General features: G+C 33.8%; 1 long non-coding RNA gene across 1 annotated transcript; it reads right to left on the bottom strand.

Annotated features, from left to right (window-relative positions):
* Window positions 1-5,063: 5,063 nt before the first annotated feature.
* On the bottom strand, window positions 5,064-9,270 carry LOC148605191 (uncharacterized). The gene is made up of 3 exons (XR_015915934.1): window positions 9,210-9,270; window positions 8,038-8,073; window positions 5,064-7,543 (listed from the first exon to the last, which is right to left on the bottom strand). It is a non-coding gene; the product is annotated as an uncharacterized LOC148605191 (long non-coding RNA).
* Window positions 9,271-21,230: the final 11,960 nt, after the last annotated feature.

Below are 21,230 nucleotides of genomic sequence, written 5' to 3'. Positions count from 1 at the left end.
AATAGTAATGGGTTTTCTTCAAATAATCAGAGCTGGTAAAATTTGATGGACGTCGCCATCTTGGGCCGCAAATTAATAATAAGTTAAAAATCTTCCGATTTTGAACAAGCCTCTTTAATAATCAAGAAACACAAGCACTTTAACAGTTTTTTAAACTCTTCTTGGCTTACACTGCTTGACCAATTTAAACCAAACTTGGTATGTATGTTTATGGGGTATCCTGCATAAAACAAATGTGGTAATTTTTATCCGTCGAAAGACATGACCGCCGTTACTGAAAATAAAACACAGGAGTGAGAAAGTAGTTTTCGCATATATCTTTACCTTTAGAAAGGGAGGAAGGACGGGTGAAAGGAAGGAAGGACGGACGGACGGACAGACATCCCTATCACTATATACATGTATACCCACTTATAAGGGTTATAGATATAACACTGAAGACATAGGAAAAATCATTACTTGTAAGTCTGAAAGCTATAATCGAAAAATAATACTTGTTGCAGTGAATGAAAAAAAAAGTATTTGGAAATTGGAAATAAATATTTTCAATTGCCAATCATAGTTGTTTTTTATCAGTATCCACATGTACCCCGAGGAAAATTCTCCTCTGGGTATATATGTACATGTGTTCATATTGAAATCTAGTTATTGATAGAAACGAGGGCATGTGCTATGTAGAGGTAGCGTAAGAAAAAAAAAGCTAGTTCTAAGTTCAAAATAAAACTGCTAAAAAATTATTTCTGGTTTTACTAAGACAGCGACAATTTATGCCCGTAAATCCGGGAGGGGGCGGCTTGGATTTAATGTCAGGCAATATTTGTATTCACTGAATGGTTAAAGAAATATTAAAATTGAGACGAATTTTAAATAGCATTTAAGGGTGTCTATTTGCATCTTAATCAGAACATATGGCATTTGCATAGAACCTATTCAAAATTCGTAATTTGTGATAATCCATCATTGGTTATATTCTTTTTTGCTTATCTTGAAATTTTAATCTCCTAGTCTCGGTTTCCATTCTCCTTCTTTACTTTTGAATATTATGGAGTCGGTATCACAGTACAAAGTTCTTCCAAGAAGCTGAATTTCAGTCGAGCCTGAGATGTGGTATATGCAGCAATGACACATTTGTCCTATGGGATGTTTCAACAAACTCTCCTTTAAACTTCCATCGCATTTCCGCCATTTCATTAGTCACAAAGTTGATCCCACTTACGTCAATCTGATCGCTGGTTAACATGTCGAAGTACTCAGCCGGTTCTGTTACGTATTTTGCTTGACACATGTTCGATCGCTCTCCGAATTTTCCCAAGAAGCTTTTCAGTATGAGTTTTGCCAAGTTTCTCATACCGGGATTTTTATTTATATTCTTGTACTCGAGCCAAATTCTCTCTTTTTCGTGGTAATCTTTGACGTATCTTTCTTTGTTTTCTTTGTCTTACACCATTCTGGCCAGCCACTCGATTCCTGTACAGCGTCTTGGAACAGCTTGGACCCCGTGCTTTGTACTATGATACCGACTCCATACTATTCAAAAGTAAAGAAGGTAAATGGAAAACCAAACTACGAAATTATTTAGGAGACTTAACGAATGAAGTAGCTGGAAACAAGATCAAAGAAAAAACCATACCTTTAAATAAACCAAACCACTAGATGACGGAACTACGACCTGCTGTAAGTGCGAGGAATTAGGTTAAATTATAAAAACACACTTCAAATCAAATATGAGCTATTAAGAGAAATGGCAGTAAATGGAGCTGATGGCACCACGATAGAAGATGATAGAATAATGAGAAGGAAGAAACAATTGTTGACAGTACGACAGCGTATCATCTTCGATAAACGCTGTATAAAGAAGGACTCGTACCAAAGCTATCCGTATGGATATTGATTTGTAAAAATATTGTGGGATCTCCGACCCATAATGTTCTCGTGACGGAGAAATACAATAATATGAAAGTTAAAAAAACGTTGTTATTGAAAGGGAAGTAACTCTACTTCGAAACCTCCGGGTGAATGACCGCAAACGAAAACAATCTTAACCTTTCAAATACATTTAACCACACGACAGTGAAAATCAATAAGACATAGAAGTACACGAGCAAACGACATCTGTCCCCTTACAAAGTCGTTCATCAAGACAACTAAATAATTATCTTAAATATGAATATAAGACAACTACATTACATCAGTCGGTCGAGTGTACATTGACACATATCAGCAATAACATTCAAAAAGTCCATTACTATTATAGATTGGAAAGCTCAATCAATAATTTTAGACAGGTGATTATCCCTTTATAGACCCACACCACTATGAGTCCCTGTTGTCCATCTAACAATATCATTCAAAAGCTCTTAACTTTCCAATTGTTAACATCATTTGTAAAAGAGTAATCAAGGGAACCAAGCTTATAGCGGTAATCAAAAGAATGTAGTCCAGGGACAAAGACCAGACATGGAAAACAGACATACACAACAAAGACCATAAAGTAACTAAAATCATACACACAAAGTAACAAAAGCAAATGAGCAACTCGGACTCCACTAAAAACTGGGAGCATGGACCAGATGTACCGATAGGGTAAGTGTCCTCTGCTTTTCTAGAAACCGCGAGTTGCACATAAAAAGTCAAGTCCGGGGTGATTGTCCTTACAATTGTCAGGATAATCATTAGTGATTATTCAAAATTTTAAACTGAATACTAACATATTAAACATGATTAAACAAAAAATAATTGAAAAAAAATGATAACATTGATGTTCTAGTGGTAAACATTGCACAACACGTCCTTACAACTGTAATGTATGCATGAAGCACAATAAGAAGAGGTCGAAAATCAATACACGGGCTATTGAAATCACCAGTAAAATGAGAAGTTTTAAACATCTGTCTAACCCGTGAGACATCTATTCAAATTACACAATCCATTGAACACAAAGAAAATCAAATCAAAATTTAAAATCTGTCCATTCAATTATTATACAATGACAATGAAATTACAAATAATAAACAAAAATAATTTAAAAAAAACAATTAAAATAATTAGGCAATATAAACAAAGAAAGACAAATCATAATACCCCTCCCCCTTTTTATACTTACCAGTTTACACCGTACTATATAATGACACTAATTAGGACACTTAATGAGGATACCAATGAAAGTCGTTTTCCTCCCAACCTTTAAGGGTCCCCTTTCTAGGTCAAGGGCCCCATGTTCCCTTTATTGGTCCTCCATCCACTTCCGGTTCCCCTGGTCAATTTTGGTCCCCTACCATCTCCCGGTCACGTAATCTTAGACAAACTGTCATCAAAAGGTCAAACAAGTTCATGGATGACGATCGATACTAGACCATTAGTCATCACATTGCATAACCAGGTGTCCTCTATGTTGAAAACTGATCCTCACAGATTTTCCGCTCGAGTGCACATTTACAATAGAAAAAGTTCATTAAAGTGGTCTATAGTGATGTCTATGACTACTCGTCTGGCCAAAGGTCACGTGAGCTATTGCCATCACTTTTTAGTCAGTTGTCGTCGTCGGTCGTCGTCATCGTCGTTTACAAATTGTTCAAACTCTTCTTGGCTTACACTGCTTACCCAATTTAAATTAAATTTGGTATTAATGTTTTTGGGGTATCCTGCATAAAACAAATGTGGTAATTTTTATCCGTCGAAAAACATGACAGCCGTTACTAAAAAAAAAAAATATATCTCCAAAACAGTTAGGTTTAACCACATTCAGACATAAGTAAAAAGATCAATCTGCGGTCATTTTTGTTTTAATCTGTTAAGCTATATTTTAGTAATTGCCTTTTTCGACGTATGTTTGATATTTTCAATGCTATTTTTTTTCAAATATCTTCTTTACTGACACTACTGAACCAATTGATACCAAATTTAATATGAATGTTCCTTGGGGTATATTACAAATGTGAGGATTTATGATCGGCCGAAACGCATAACTGCAGTTACTAAAAATGGAACATAGGGGTCAGACAGTAGTTTTTCGCTTATATCTCCAACACAGTTAGCTTAAGCCAAATCCTGACGTGAATAAAAGTGATCATCATAAGATCTAATTAATTTTTCGTTTGTTATTGGCAAGCTGTATTGGAGTTATTGCTTTTTTCGTTTTTTTTTTTTTTTTTTTTTTTTTTTTTTTTGGCTTTCTTCAATGTTATTTCTTTAAAATCTTCTCCTCTGACACAACTTGACCAATTGGAACCAAACTTGGTATGAATGTTCCTTGGGAGATCCTGTATATAACATATGTGGGGATTTTCGATCGGTCGAAAAAAAAAACATAGCTGCCGTTTCGGAAAATAACACAAAGGGGTCAGGCGGTAGTTTTTCGCAAGTTATATATCCAAAGCCGTTAGATTTAGCCAAATTCTTTTAATTGCTGAAATGATCCTTATTATAAGGCCTACAAAAGTCTTGAAGGATTAAAGTTGTCAGACAACTCTGGTTTTTGGGGAAGCAACTATCCTAAGGAAAAAGGGGTGATACATTGTCTTGTTCAAATCTTGATTGTCCAAGTTTTACATCTAAACGCTTTTTTTTTTTTTTTTTTGTTCAAGCCGATTCCCATATAGTCCGGATTTTGCGTATTTGTTAAATGAACGCTAACACAACTCTGGTATTAATCCTAATGTCGCCGGAAATTATGCTCACCATTAGATTATGTTGGGCAAGGCGAAAATAAGTATAATTGCCAGTTGTCAACGATGATATCTAATTCTGCAATAAAGGACACGAATTATAAATGGAATGGAAACAATGAATAATATATGAAATATTCCGCCGTTAAATTGAAATATCAATTATTTTACAAAGATTATTACAATTGACTAACCTGCAATAAAGGATGTCGATAAGACAATCCACTCTGGTGAAAGTCGAAGTGCAGAATGACAATTTAATAAAAGAAAAGTAAAGTCCGTGCAGCGGGAACCTGTTAGCGGAGAGCGGTCCAGTCAACCGTCACATGATGATTACAATAACAATGATTATAATTATGAGATGAAGATGGAATGTATAGGAATAAACTCAAAAGTAAATAAGATAATAAACGAAAGTATATTTAGGTATTAAATAAATGTATAACAACCTAAATATAACAACCAAAAATATACCAAAATATATATAAATATTTATACTGTGACACTAATAATACAACATACATAGCATTGTATAAATGATATGCAGCTTGGTACTTTGACCAATTAAAGATATCAAATCTGAAACACTTGTTCACCCATTTGAACTAGTGCTGTTCTGAAGTAAGTGATAATAATTTGGTCATTTTTTTTATTAAGAAAGCAACAACATCCAGATACATGTATATGGTATATATAGTGCAGCGCTCTGTTTTATATCAGACGCAACAAACAAACATTATAAAATAATCCGCAAATATTACATCCAATTTAAATTAAGGCGTACATGTGTTTGCTTGGAATAACTTTGTCATGAACTATATTGTAAATGTCAGTCTCTGTAAGAATCAGGCAGTTGGTAAAACATGGTATAAAAGAACCCATCATTTTGATGTCGTAATTTAACTATTTGCACCATATAAATCAAGGAAATGAAGACAATATTTTCCATATCATATTGGTGCATCGAGTTTATTTCATAATTTCATAGAATTGTATTAAAAATGAACATTTCAATGGCAGATAACTCTGTCAAAAACACCATTTTGATCTATCTATCTTCAAATTTCCACACTCCGTCATTATACTGATTATTATGTGCCGTTTACATTTACTAACATTCTATTGAAAAAAACATCTGAGCAAAATCAGTGATGCAGAGATCAAATAATGGTATTTTCAAACAGAAAGTATCCTTGAGTGACATTACATTGTCAAATTGGTGGGGTTTTGATGTGACTTTATTATGTTTCTGATTTTTTTTCCATTTTGCCCGATTCTTACAAACACCTATGCTAACAATATAAGTACTTTATCCATTAATTATTTATTTATTTTTCTTTTTTTTCTAATTAATAACAAGATCAGCTGTCGCTAGCGCAAACTATAAAATAAATCAATCTGCAATCGAAAAATAACCAGCACCAATGCAACTAAAACGTGCAATTTTCCAGTTGAATGAAAAATAAAATATTTTAAATTTTACACTGTGCCTAGGGAAATTTACATTGAATGAAAAAGTTGTATTTCCAATATCTGGATTGAGATGTTAATGTTTCTGACAAAACAATTATAGACACCAAGACAATAGTTATTTTCAATTGCCCGGCTTTTTCCTTGATATTGTCATTTGTCATGTGAACTTGCCTTGTTTGCTTTTCCGTCATACAATTTCCTGAACTCGTTTGACTATCAGCTCGGTTATTTCATACACGTAATTACCCTTTATTTCCCCAAATACTAAGCCAAGCATGGATAGTTCCTTTACAAGTCTGTTATCGGGCAATTCAATGTTCATGTATGATGCCCAGTTGTTTGCATATAATATATGGCATAAATTAAATCTTCCTTACTAAATTATGCAGTCATGTAACAAGGTGAAAAAAAAATTTTTTGATTGATTGATACAAGTATAATGTATGATGTTTAAATTGGAGCGACCCTGGAGATGAAAAGTGTTTTTTTATATAACAGTCCTCAAATTGCCCAATTAAGCATAATAATAACCGGGTTTTTAAAAGCGCGAATCTTTACATTTCAATGGAAATTAAAACAATAAAATGAAGAAAGCTCTAAAAAGGTTCTCCCCAACTTGTCAGTGCAAAAACAACATGTTGCTTCTATCTGAAATTAATTCCTCATTCTTGGCATACTTATATTGGTACATGAAATAAGCATCGGTCAAAATATTATTTTGCAGTGATATGTAAAACAAATCAGTAATGGAGAAGTTGTGGACGAACAAACGCCACGATAACTAAATACTCCGCTCACAGCGAACAGCTTGCAGGTGTTACGGAAAATGACACTTCTACATGTACATGTAAGAATAATATTACACAAGGGAAATGCGCATGTATATGTGTAAAAAAGACATTTAAATATCATCCAGTTAGTGTTTTACTGCTATTTGCATTAATTCACATCCTTACGTATCCAACCATATTGGCCACTATTCTTCCAAATACACAGCCTCCAATAAACGAACATACCCATCCAATAGAGAAGAGTGCTAATAACAATTCTTCTTTATGACAGCTTTTGATAACGGATAAAACAGAAAAAACTGTACAAGTGCCTGCTGTTGCTAGAAAAATTAGTAGGAAAATGGCTTTGCAGAGAATCGGTTTTCCACAAATGGTGCACAAGAATGGTCCGACTAATAGGAAGGCAAAGGCAGATCCTATTGGAAAAGCTACAATTCGAGTATGTTCATTGCCGTCTGTACAATACTTGCTTTGTGTCAGCTCAGCGGCAAAGATGAAAATAATACCTAGTGACAGCCATAAGATGAAGCATGTCCATTTACACGTGTCCTGTCCACAGTTGCACTTGAAATTCTGGTTACGAGGCATGGAAGAAAATATTTATACGTCGAGTATCTGAAAAAGTTACGACGAAATTAAAAGTTATAACGTACGTCACTAAAATGGGATATGCAGCCAAACCTGTCTAACCCAAACCCTTGATAAAGGGGTAAACTGTGTAAAGGGAACGTCTTTCTTAGTCACTTCACATCAATTACATATTATGTACAATATTTATTTTTAATTCTAAAAATCGAACACATCTTTATCGTTCAAATCTCTCAATCCAAACGAAGCAAGATTTAGACAGTTTTTTACTGTATCAAGTACTTATATTCTAATAATCAGGCAAAATGTGCATAAGGTGTGACCCTGCAACGAAAAAACGCAGAGATATTATGATTATATTAATCGAGTATTTATACCTGATAACCTCCAGAAATTACCATCAAAGTTGTTGTAAAATTTGCCTTTTTAAGATATTGATAGGTCTAATTTAGTTCAAATACACTAGCTAGGGAAAAAAGCAACTCTTTGTTTAGGTCTCATTTGAAGTCAAATGAACTCACTGTATGTGGTTATATTCAGAGCGGGTCCTGGGTTTTCTGAAAATGAAACGTAATTGCAAGAATCAGTATTAAAAAGGAAACCAGGATATGACGTGTTTAATGAATGAATATAATAAATTGCCATATTCAATACAATACTTAGTAGATTACGATTGTTTTGTTTTTCCTTTGAAAAAGGGGGAGGGGGCGTACGCCCATAACACACTCACCCGGACCCGCCCTGATATAACAAAATACTGTCTAGTATGTCCTTGATTAACTCGTTATAAAAATGTATTATACATGTAAACTCGTAATTAATGGTTTTGTAAACACTGAACCTCATCATTGATCACTTAATCAAAGTTTTGTGCAATTAAAAAGTGTACTTGAACTGAAAATTTTTGTATATAGTAGCTGGTTTTATAGACTAAATTGATTTTTGAAAAGTACTAATTCTGCTTTCACTTTCACTATTGTAATCATTTTGCAAGAAAAGTATGCATAACTGGCATTATAGCAGAAGTTTCCATATACAAAACATGTACATTTTACAGTAGTAAGGCCCTTCCCGCATTAATTTGCCTCTGAAAGCAGCCTAAATTTTGTGGATAAGCATATTATACTCATGAGAGTGAGGAGTACCATTTCAAATTAACCCATTGTACTTGGACATGTTACCTCAAGGCGATATCATATGGTTACTTTATTCCTGTTTTAAACACCGAATCTAGTAACACATATTTGAAAATAGGTACAGTGATGATGATGATTGGGGGTTTTTACGGTCTTGACTATCCTAACGGATCTCGCACGACCGCCCCTTACGGATATTCTGTTAGTAAATATCTGTTAATAGTTGGAGGTAGCGGAGCCCAGCCTTCAGGGTACCCGACCGAAGAACTCAGTCAGAGTATGTCCTACTAGCGGCTGGGCTGCTCTGTTGACACTCTGGCCTACTCCCAGACCCCACGTGGATCCGAGAGCATTTCCCCATTCTAACTGTTTGGGAGTACGTCAACGTGAAGTGTAACACATACATGTAAACTAGGGATCATAAAATTCAAATTTGTAAACATTTTTTTATATAATCAAGTCATCCGTTTTAGGCCTTCAAGCATAATCTGGAAACACAAACACAAAATAAAAAAATACCTGTTATAACTTGAAAAAAAACAATCTACGCAACATACCTTTGATAAAGGACATATCATAATAAGAACGGAAATGCGTAGTGCGCATACTCACAACATACCTAGTTTGCTATCAAATTGAAGGGGGAGCTGGTGTAATAGTTTAAGGTTGGATATTATTATATCTTATCACCAATCTATTGAATCAGGCAAAATTTATTTAAAAAAATAATCTTAATAAACACTAAAAAACACACAATTTTGACAATGTAGGCACGCTTTACTGAAGACGAACTGACAGTTTGTTCACCTTCGAAGTGTTAGATTATGGAGGCATTTAAATTAAGCACCTGAACCTCAAACTGAAGATGGGTGGTCAATTGCAGTTGCGCCCTCTATGCAAAACAGAACAAGGATACATGTATGGAACTCTGCATGTATTATATTTATGGATATCAAGATGGATAAATATGAAAACAAGGGTGAAGAGTTTGTAAAATATATTAGTACATGTACATGCAAAATATCAGAATGGCTGCTACATGTAGTAGATGTTACCATAGTAGTTCACGTTTCGTCTCAAGATAGTCTGGTACTCACTGTTTTTGGGCTGCAATTTAGTATACGGTGAAACCTGTCAAACAGAACCCCTTCTGGAATGTAGAATTTGTTCGCGTTATCCGGAAACGAAATACCGTCACTGTGTATAAATTAACTCAAACGAAGGGACTTCATGGAATTTATGGTTAAGACTGGCTTTTAGTTTATTTGGGGTTTGGTATAGACAAGTTTATTTGGGGTTTGGTATAGACAAGTTTCATTTGGGATTTGGTGTAGACAAGTTTATTTGGGGTTTGGTATAGACAAGTTTCATTTTAATAGAGCTTTGGTTACTTAATATGTCTGCCAGCAAACACCGATCTGCATTCGAGTAAAAAATATGTGTATATAGGGCAGAACAATGTCTAAATATCATAAATAAATTATGATGTTAGACCTCAACGATCATGCCAGAATTAAGACCCTTTTTTGGAAAGAAGTGAGAATTTGTATGCTTAATTTAAATTAAGAAAATAGTAACAGAAACTCTGGTGCAATGTACATGCCTCTAACGGTGAAAGGGAAAAATCACTATGACCTCCGTTTTATAAATTGAATTATCTCCCTTTCACCGGTTGTTGCCCTTATATGTAAGACATAAACAAGAAATATAAAACAAATTTTTAGTTTTCAATTCGCCAGAGCTTCTAATAAGAGTCCACTTCATTGGTCATAGAAGAGAACATTAAGATGTGTCAGTTTTACCTTCTGAAAACATTTAGACAAGACTTAAAAGCAATAAATACATTCCTTTCTTTCTTCAATATGAGAAGAAAGGAATACATTCTAAGAAACGACAATTTAGCAAAAAAAAAAAACAAACAAACAACAACTGTTAATGAAACATAAAATAAAAATAAAATAAAATAAAACAAAATAAAATAAAACTCGCATTAAACAAGCCCCTCGAGTACAATTAAAACCATTTCGTTTGGCCAATGTGCACTGGTAGGATAAGATATAATGTATGGTTAGCAAAATCTATGTTATCGTACGATAGTAACTGTAACTTAATGCATGTATACGTACAAATATCTTCCATAATTACAGTAAAACATTGTAAAAATATGAATGAATATGCATTGATCATGAATTCAGATCGAGAAAAATAACACGAGAAAAAAAAGCATATAAATGAGTAGAAAAACGCACATCAATTCTAAAACAATATTTTGTACAAAAAAGATGCCATTGTGCTAACTTTTATTGTACATCTTGCAGATAGAACTGTAAACTTGTCTAGCAAAATATAAAAAAAATTACATTTGAAACATGAAACATACATGTAGCAGTAAAGTTGGGAGTTTCCAGGAGGAAGTTTTGGAGTAAAACTCCCTTCTTTGTTTGATTTTTTATATTTAGCGCATTTATTATTGTTACTTTTTAGGAGGTCTTCTTTCTGGAGCATTGGCGTCAAATGTTTAGGCTATATGCATAACCTTACTTTACAACTTAAAGTGATAAAACAAAATGTTGGAACAGTTTTGCATCATTTATGAACATGTTACTAGATATGGTACAATGTACATGTAAGTCAACGTACGGATTTAAGACTGAAGTTTTAAATTCGCACGTATCTAACCACATTAGACAACATTCTTCCGATCACACATAAAACATGAGACCCAAAACCGCTTTGAATACGAAATTATTTGTGACAATACTTTGATATGTAACTTAATACATGTATGAAATTTAAAGCCATATTTTGGGGATATCAAAATGGGCTTACAACTTAAAAGTATAAAGTGTCAGTCCCAGTAATTTGACTATTTGCACCATGAGAATCAAGTTAAAACAGACGAGATTTTTCATATCATGCTGGACCAATCCATAATAAATTTGAAGTGCAAATTTCATATACAATCTGTTCAACAGGTATATCATAAAGGTGCAACGACCGGATGGCAAAATAAGATTGGTTAATAATGGTCTAAACTAAAACTAAAAGTCGATTTTGTGGGTTTTTATATGCGTGTATATGTATCACCACCTGACTGACGTTTATACAGACAGCTACTTAATTTTCTAATTGTGATATAATATTGTGCATTCTTATAATTTAGCAAGTTATCATTTTGAGTATCGGTAGTGTTTGAATTAAATCTCAACTGGAAAAACATGTACATGTATAACGTATAGACTTGATCGAAATCAACTAATCTCTTCTTACGTGTATGTAGATTTGTAATTTTCAGAATAGTAAATGCTACATATATCTCTAGGCACATTTTATAAGTTATAAGGAGTTCCCAATGGCTGTGTTTTCCTGGTAATGTCTTTTCTTTTCCCCAAAGGTAAAGTGAGAGAGACAAAGAGGAATCAGGCTATTCTTCGAGTCTGTTCATTTTCGTCTGTACAATACTTGTCTTGTGTAAGGTCAGCAGCAACGATGAAGATAATACCTAGTGACAGCCATCAGATGAAGCATGTCCATTTACAACGTGTCTTTTTCACAGTTGCACTTGAAACTAAGGTTACGATACATTGAAGAAATGTTTAGAAGCCGAATGTCTGAAATAATTAAGATTGAATTAAAACTTAAAGCATGTGCGTCCCTTAAAGGACAATAAAACCTGTCTAAATCAAACACTTGATAAACGGGTAACCAGTGTAAAAGAAACATTTTTCTTAGTCCCTTCACATTAATTACATGAACAATATCTTTTTTTAAAATTCTGTAAATCAAAGACAATGCATTTACCGATCAAATCTCTCAATCCAAAAGGAGTTTGGCTTAGACAGTTTTCACTGTATCAATATCTAATAAGTTGCTTACTAGGGAAAAAACAACTCCTTGTTCCGTTCTCATATGCAAGAAAAAAATACTCGCTAAAGAGGATATGCCCACGTTATATTATCGTGTTTGCCCTTGTATTCTATTATTAGATTAAGCCATTATAAAAATGTATTACACAGGTATAAATCATCATATAACACAGTATTACTGTTTCTGTAAATACTGAACCCGAACACATAATTGAAGCCTTGTGCCATTAAAAAGTTCAATTGTACTAAAAATATTTTTAATTAGTAACTGATAATTGATTGGCAAGAACAGTTTGCATTCATATATTACAATTTCAAATGAATAGCAACTACTACGCGGTTTCATAGAGAAACTAGATTGATTTTTGAATTTTTACCAGTGATTCTGCTTTCACTTTCACTTTTGTATTTTAACACGCAGACAATTTGCAGAATTCCCCATGTACATTTTACAGTAGTACGCCACTCCCCCACATTTGCCCCTGAAAGCAGCCTAAATTTTGTGGATAAGCATGTTATATACTTATGAGAGTGAAGAATACAATTTAAAAAAATAAGGTACATAGTACTAAGACATGTTACTTCTGGAGGATATCATATGTTTATTTTATTCAAATTAAGAACACACATAATACATACACATGAAAAAATATCACTTTATCAATCAAATGAAATTATCTAATATTACGGGTTTCTATATAAATTGAAAGTGGAACATTTTACATTTTGCTTTTTCTTTCTCAGGGCATTGAGATATAAAATTAAGGAACATCTACAGAATGTAAGAAAGATTGTTATAAAAAAATTATGTTTATTTTTTAAATATTATTCATGGTATTGTAATTTTGAAAAAAATGGATCTTATTCTCTGTTAAAAAATATCTCGCTTTGCCTTCTAAGAGGAACAATTAAATTAGAAATGGAACTCATCTTTGACACAGCTATTACAAATTGGGCATATTCTTTCTGCGCTAGGGATTTGAAAATATCTTCAACTTTCAATTATAAAGTGGGGAGGACATGTTCTGAGTTTGTAAATCATGCATTAATCTATCATATTACATGATTTTTCTACATATGTTGGTCTTTCGTCCAAATTGTATATTCGAGGAAAAAAGCTAGTTTGGAGTTATCATCAATATTTGCGCTTTGTGTTTGAATACATATATCATAAATTATTTTCAATGTTAATCTGGCAAGCTCTGCTTCACATGCAACATTTGATGCCTTACAGTGAACCCAAAAGGAGCTCTTTCAATTTGAATCATGCAGGTAAATTGTAGTTGCATGTCACCAATTTTACGTCCATTTAAAATACGTAGACCTGGCTTTATGCAAAAACTACTTAATAATTTATCACATTTGGTAAGTGTTTTGGAGTCTTTGTAGTTACTTTGTCATAACTTGATCTTTTATATAGTTATTATTTTCAATTGGAATGATACTGGAGTAATTATTTGTAATTAAATTCGGTTTTAATATAAATCATGCATTAAAGTCCCCTTAAAACATTAAATGTCAAAATTTATTTCATTTTGTTACATCTTTTGAATGGTGGTCAAAAACTGATATGTATCTAGAATTTTCTGGAGAAATGTACACCGTGGCTAAGTAAATATATTTTCTTAAGTTATACAAGCGTTTAATTTAATCCGAATGATATCAGGATGACTATTGGGTATTTATGTACACCCCCCCCCCTAAATATAATTTGGTGTTTAACAAAAATGCAAATGCCACTAGAATTTTTGTTTTGTTTCTACTACTACGAGCTGCTTTGTGAACGTTTGGTATATAAATGTCATTTATTTGACCATATTTCAACCGAACTTACAATATGAAACTTAGAAATACTTTGTACAAAGTGAGGATCATACTTCCTTTATTACAAGCAGCGGATATTAAAACAAAACTTCTCTTATGTTGGTATTTCAAACAAGACTAAAACAAGTACTATCTTTAAAAAAAAAAGATAGCCGACGCAGTAAAATGTGTTTGTGTTTGTTTGTGTTTGTTTTGTTTGTTTTGTTTTGTTTTGTTTTTGTTTTTGTTTTGTTTTTTTCTTGTTTACTTACGATTTTCATCTGGAAATAACGCATGGCACGCAATTTCAATTTTCTTTTTCGAACCCCACTAAGTTATCAGTATTTGGCCAATTTGGAAACAGAATTTTGATCAGGTGACTTGCGTTTCTATGGACGAGCGTCTTTAAGGTCAAAGGGTAAAAGCGAAACTATACCGACTGCGTCGAAAAAACATGAATCTTAGCTAAGTTTGTACATGAATAGAGTCATCTAAATAAAATATATGTTTGAAGGGGAAACAAAGAGAGTGAAACTTAATCATGGATATAACATGTACATATATAATGTCATGATAATGAAATACAATGTAGATAAAAGATAAGACTTAATTAGTCTTACGGAAACAAAAAATGATAAATGTTAAATGCACAGGTACATGTATTTATATGTAAATTGTATTATATCTATAAATAACCAAACACTGAGATTTTGAAACACAAATCAGATTTTCAAAAAACAAAAACATTTTGTAATGACGTTTGGTGTGGCATAGGACATATAATACAGTTCACCATTAACTCGATGTGGATCCTGAAAAATCCGAAAGATCTTTTGGAGACAATCAGTTCAAGACTATTATCTGAATATAATAGCATTTAAACCTATGATTTTCACCACACTGTATACTTCTATTCCCCATACTCAGTTAAAATCCCGACTTACAAACCTTATACATTTTATATAACGTTGTTTTTCCATTTAAAATGTTACACCTAAATACAAATATATAGTTCTTGGTAGAGATTCCTCATACTTTGTAAGAAATAATTCCAAATCATCTCGCAAAAATACAGAGGAAAATGTTAACAAAATGTTCGAATTTTTAATCGACAACATATTTGTCCAATGTGGTGGACGTGTTTTTCAACACACGGTCGGCATTCCAATTGGAAAAAATTGTGCTCCTTTACTTGCTGACCTATTCCTTCACTCTTATGAGGCTGACTTATAGCTGATCTGATTCGAAAGAAAGAATCGTTTGGCTAGATCCTTTAGTCTCAGTTACCGTTATATAGATGATTATTTTTAAAAATCCTAATTTTGGGGTCTGGATACATCGATTCTACCCAAAAAGAACTTGAAATAGAGGATACTATAGACACTGTAAAGCCTCATATCTTGACCTACATTTAGAAGTCGATGGAAAAGGAAAACTATTGACCATACTTTACGCCAAACGTGATGACATTTCATTCAGAATTGCCAACTTTCCTTTCATCTGTGGCAACATCCTTTCAGCACCTGCGTATGGAGTGTTCATATCACAACTCATACATTATGCCAGAGCTTGCCGAAACTACGCAGACGTTTTGTGTCGCGCTAGAACAAATCGGCTTCTGGAACAGGGTTATGTTGCTACAAGATAGAAGTCATCACTACAGAAGTTTTGTGGTCGTCATCATGAACTCGTGGATCGTTATGGTGTACCCATCTGCACTTTTCCTCGTTTGTCTACCACGGACTTGACTTTTTATGAGCAACTCGGTGGGTGTTTCTAGACAAACAGAGGATGCTTATTCTACCAGTGCACCTAGTATATATTCCCAGTTTTTAGTGGAGTCCGAGTTGCTCATTTGCTTTTGTTTGTTTGTATGATTTTAGTTACTCTATGTTCTTTTTTGTGTATGTCTGTTTTCCTTGTCTGGTCTTTGTCACTAGATTACATTCTTTTGATTACTGTTATAACCTTGGTTGCCTTGAATACTCTTTTGTTTTCAATGATAGTTGGGTCTCCGGTTTGGTCGAATACGTTCTGTTTTTTTCCGATTCTCTACCTCGTGTAGGCGGTTGGCAATGTTTTGAATATCCTTAAAATATGCAGCACGACATTCAACGCGTTTTAGTTTGGTAATTATTGAAATGTCACAGTTAATTCTGATCACTGATCTTTCTTTCATCGGCATAGTTTTCTCTTTTCCATTACTGTAGCGTTTGTTTCTTGTTGCAGAAGTTACATTGCTTGTTTTTCCACCAATCTATGTGTGTGGATAGGCTTTTCTAGGATTGTTTATTGTTACTAATGTCACTATTATTCAATATGTCCTCGAGCGTCTTCCCAGTTACGCAATCATCGTACTTTGCTGGGGTCGGCCTTGGTCTTCTTCCTCGTTGCATATGGTTTTGTGTTTGTTTACAATTCGGTAAAAATAGTAATAAATATTATGGGCATCAGTACCTTTTTATTTACTTATTTTTATCAGTCCGTGTCTTTTATGTCAATAGTAATGGTTTTTCTTCAAATAATCTGAGCTGGTAAAATTTGATGGACGTCGCCATCTTGGGCCGCAAATTAATAATAAGTTAAAAATCTTCCGATTTTGAACAAGCCTCTTTAATAATCAAGAAACACAAGCACTTTAACAGTTTTTTAAACTCTTCTTGGCTTACACTGCTTGACCAATTTAAACCAAACTTGGTATGTATGTTTATGGGGTATCCTGCATAAAACAAATGTGGTAATTTTTATCCGTCGAAAGACATGACCGCCGTTACTGAAAATAAAACACAGGAGTGAGAAAGTAGTTTTCGCATATATCTTTACCTTTAGAAAGGGAGGAAGGACGGGTGAAAGGAAGGAAGGACGGACGGACGGACAGACATCCCTATCACTATATACATGTATACCCACTTATAAGGGTTATAGATATAACACTGAAGACATAGGAAAAATCATTACTTGTAAGTCTGAAAGCTATAATCGAAAAATAATACTTGTTGCAGTGAATGAAAAAAAAGTATTTGGAAATTGGAAATAAATATTTTCAATTGCCAATCATAGTTGTTTTTTATCAGTATCCACATGTACCCCGAGGAAAATTCTCCTCTGGGTATATATGTACATGTGTTCATATTGAAATCTAGTTATTGATAGAAACGAGGGCATGTGCTATGTAGAGGTAGCGTAAGAAAAAAAATGCTAGTTCTAAGTTCAAAATAAAACTGCTAAAAAATTATTTCTGGTTTTACTAAGACAGCGACAATTTATGCCCGTAAATCCGGGAGGGGGCGGCTTGGATTTAATGTCAGGCAATATTTGTATTCACTGAATGGTTAAAGAAATATTAAAATTGAGACGAATTTTAAATAGCATTTAAGGGTGTCTATTTGCATCTTAATCAGAACATATGGCATTTGCATAGAACCTATTCAAAATTCGTAATTTGTGATAATCCATCATTGGTTATATTCTTTTTTGCTTATCTTGAAATTTTAATCTCCTAGTCTCGGTTTCCATTCTCCTTCTTTACTTTTGAATATTATGGAGTCGGTATCATAGTACAAAGTTCTTCCAAGAAGCTGAATTTCAGTCGAGCCTGAGATGTGGTATATGCAGCAATGACCACATTTGTCCTATGGGATGTTTCAACAAACTCTCCTTTAAACTTCCATCGCATTTCCGCCATTTCATTAGTCACAAAGTTGATCCCACTTACGTCAATCTGATCGCTGGTTAACATGTCGAAGTACTCAGCCGGTTCTGTTACGTATTTTGTTTGACACATGTTCGATCGCTCTCCGAATTTTCCCAAGAAGCTTTTCAATATGAGTTTTGCCAAGTTTCTCATACCGGGATTTTTATTTATATTCTTGTACTCGAGCCAAATTCTCTCTTTTTCGTGGTAATCTTTGACGTATCTTTCTTTGTTTTCTTTGTCTTACACCATTCTGGCCAGCCACTCGATTCCTGTACAGCGTCTTGGAACAGCTTGGACCCCGTGCTTTGTACTATGATACCGACTCCATACTATTCAAAAGTAAAGAAGGTAAATGGAAAACCAAACTACGAAATTATTTAGGAGACTTAACGAATGAAGTAGCTGAAAACAAGATCAAAGAAAAAACCATACCTTTAAATAAACCAAACCACTAGATGACGGAACTACGACCTGCTGTAAGTGCGAGGAATTAGGTTAAATTATAAAAACACACTTCAAATCAAATATGAGCTATTAAGAGAAATGGCAGTAAATGGAGCTGATGGCACCACGATAGAAGATGATAGAATAATGAGAAGGAAGAAACAATTGTTGACAGTACGACAGCGTATCATCTTCGATAAACGCTGTATAAAGAAGGACTCGTACCAAAGCTATCCGTATGGATATTGATTTGTAAAAATATTGTGGGATCTCCGACCCATAATGTTCTCGTGACGGAGAAATACAATAATATGAAAGTTAAAAAAACGTTGTTATTGAAAGGGAAGTAACTCTACTTCGAAACCTCCGGGTGAATGACCGCAAACGAAAACAATCTTAACCTTTCAAATACATTTAACCACACGACAGTGAAAATCAATAAGACATAGAAGTACACGAGCAAACGACATCTGTCCCCTTACAAAGTCGTTCATCAAGTCAACTACATAATTATCTTAAATATGAATATAACACAACTACATTACATCAGTCGGTCGAGTGTACATTGACACATATCAGCAATAACATTCAAAAAGTCCATTACTATTATAGATTGGAAAGTTCAATCAATAATTTTAGACAGGTGATTATCCCTTTATAGACCCACACCACAATGAGTCCCTGTTGTCCATCTAACAATATCATTCAAAAGCTCTTAACTTTCCAATTGTTAACATCATTTGTAAAAGAGTAATCAAGGGAACCAAGCTTATAGCGGTAATCAAAAGAATGTAGTCCAGGGACAAAGACCAGACATGGAAAACAGACATACACAACAAAGACCATAAAGTAACTAAAATCATACACACAAAGTAACAAAAGCAAATGAGCAACTCGGACTCCACTAAAAACTGGGAGCATGGACCAGATGCACCGATAGGGTAAGTGTCCTCTGCTTTTCTAGAAACCGCGAGTTGCACATAAAAAGTCAAGTCCGGGGTGATTGTCCTTACAATTGTCAGGATAATCATTAGTGATTATTCAAAATTTTAAACTGAATACTAACATATTAAACATGATTAAACAAAACATAATTGAAAAAAAATGATAACATTGATGTTCTAGTGGTAAACATTGCACAACACGTCCTTACAACTGTAATGTATGCATGAAGCACAATAAGAAGAGGTCGAAAATCAATACACGGGCTATTGAAATCACTAGTAAAATGAGACGTTTTAAACATCTGTCTAACCCGTGAGACATCTATTCAAATTACACAATCCACTGAACACAAAGAAAATCAAATCAAAATTTAAAATCTGTCCATTCAATTATTATACAATGACAATGAAATTACAAATAATAAACAAAAATAATTAAAAAAAACAATTAAAATAATTAGGCAATATAAACAAAGAAAGACAAATCATAATACCCCTCCCCCTTTTTATACTTACCAGTTTACACCGTACTATATAATGACACTAATTAGGACACTTAATGAGGATACCAATGAAAGTCGTTTTCCTCCCAACCTTTAAGGGTCCCCTTTCTAGGTCAAGGGCCCCATGTTCCCTTTATTGGTCCTCCATCCACTTCCGGTTCCCCTGGTCAATTTTGGTCCCCCACCATCTCCCGGTCACGTAATCTTAGACAAACTGTCATCAAAAGGTCAAACTAGTTCATGTATGACGATCGATACTAGACCATTAGTCATCACATTGCATAACCAGGTGTCCTCTATGTTGAAAACTGATCCTCACAGATTTTCCGCTCGAGTGCACATTTACAATAGAAAAAGGTCATTAAAGTGGTCTATAGTGATGTCTATGACTACTCGTCTGGCCAAAGGTCACGTGAGCTATTGCCATCACTTTTTAGTCAGTTGTCGTCGTCGGTCGTCGTCATCGTCGTTTACAAATTGTTCAAACTCTTCTTGGCTTACACTGCTTACCCAATTTAAACTAAATTTGGTATTAATGTTTTTGGGGTATCCTGCATAAAACAAATGTGGTAATTTTTATCCGTCGAAAAACATGACAGCCGTTACTAAAAATATAAAATATATCTCCAAAACAGTTAGGTTTAACCACATTCAGACATAAGTAAAAAGATCAATCTGCGGTCATTTTTGTTTTAATCTGTTAAGCTATATTTTAGTAATTGCCTTTTTCGACGTATGTTTGATATTTTCAATGCTATTTTTTTTTTCAAATATCTTCTTTACTGACACTACTGAACCAATTGATACCAAATTTAATATGAATGTTCCTTGGGGTATATTACAAATGTGAGGATTTATGATCGGCCGAAACGCATAACTGCAGTTACTAAAAATGGAACATAGGGGTCAGACAGTAGTTTTTCGCTTATATCTCCAACACAGTTAGCTTAAGCCAAATCCTGACGTGAATAAAAGTGATCATCATAAGATCTAATTAATTTTTCGTTTGTTATTGGCAAGCTGTATTGGAGTTATTGCTTTTTTCGATGTTTTTTTTTTTTTTTTTTTTTTTTGGCTTTCTTCAATGTTATTTCTTTAAAATCTTCTCCTCTGACACAACTTGACCAATTGGAACCAAACTTGGTATGAATGTTCCTTGGGAGATCCTGTATATAACATATGTGGGGATTTTCGATCGGTCGAAAAAAAACATAGCTGCCGTTTCGGAAAATAACACAAAGGGGTCAGGCGGTAGTTTTTCGCAAGTTATATATCCAAAGCCGTTAGATTTAGCCAAATTCTTTTAATTGCTGAAATGATC

This window comes from Perna viridis, chromosome 10 (assembly GCF_037379345.1).
Source record: "Perna viridis isolate PV_CMFRI_1.1 ecotype Kerala chromosome 10, ASM3737934v1, whole genome shotgun sequence".
Classification (NCBI taxonomy): domain Eukaryota; kingdom Metazoa; phylum Mollusca; class Bivalvia; order Mytilida; family Mytilidae; genus Perna; species Perna viridis.
The sequence above is the reverse complement of the archived record's forward strand: the minus strand, read 5'-3'. Positions and strand labels throughout refer to the sequence as shown.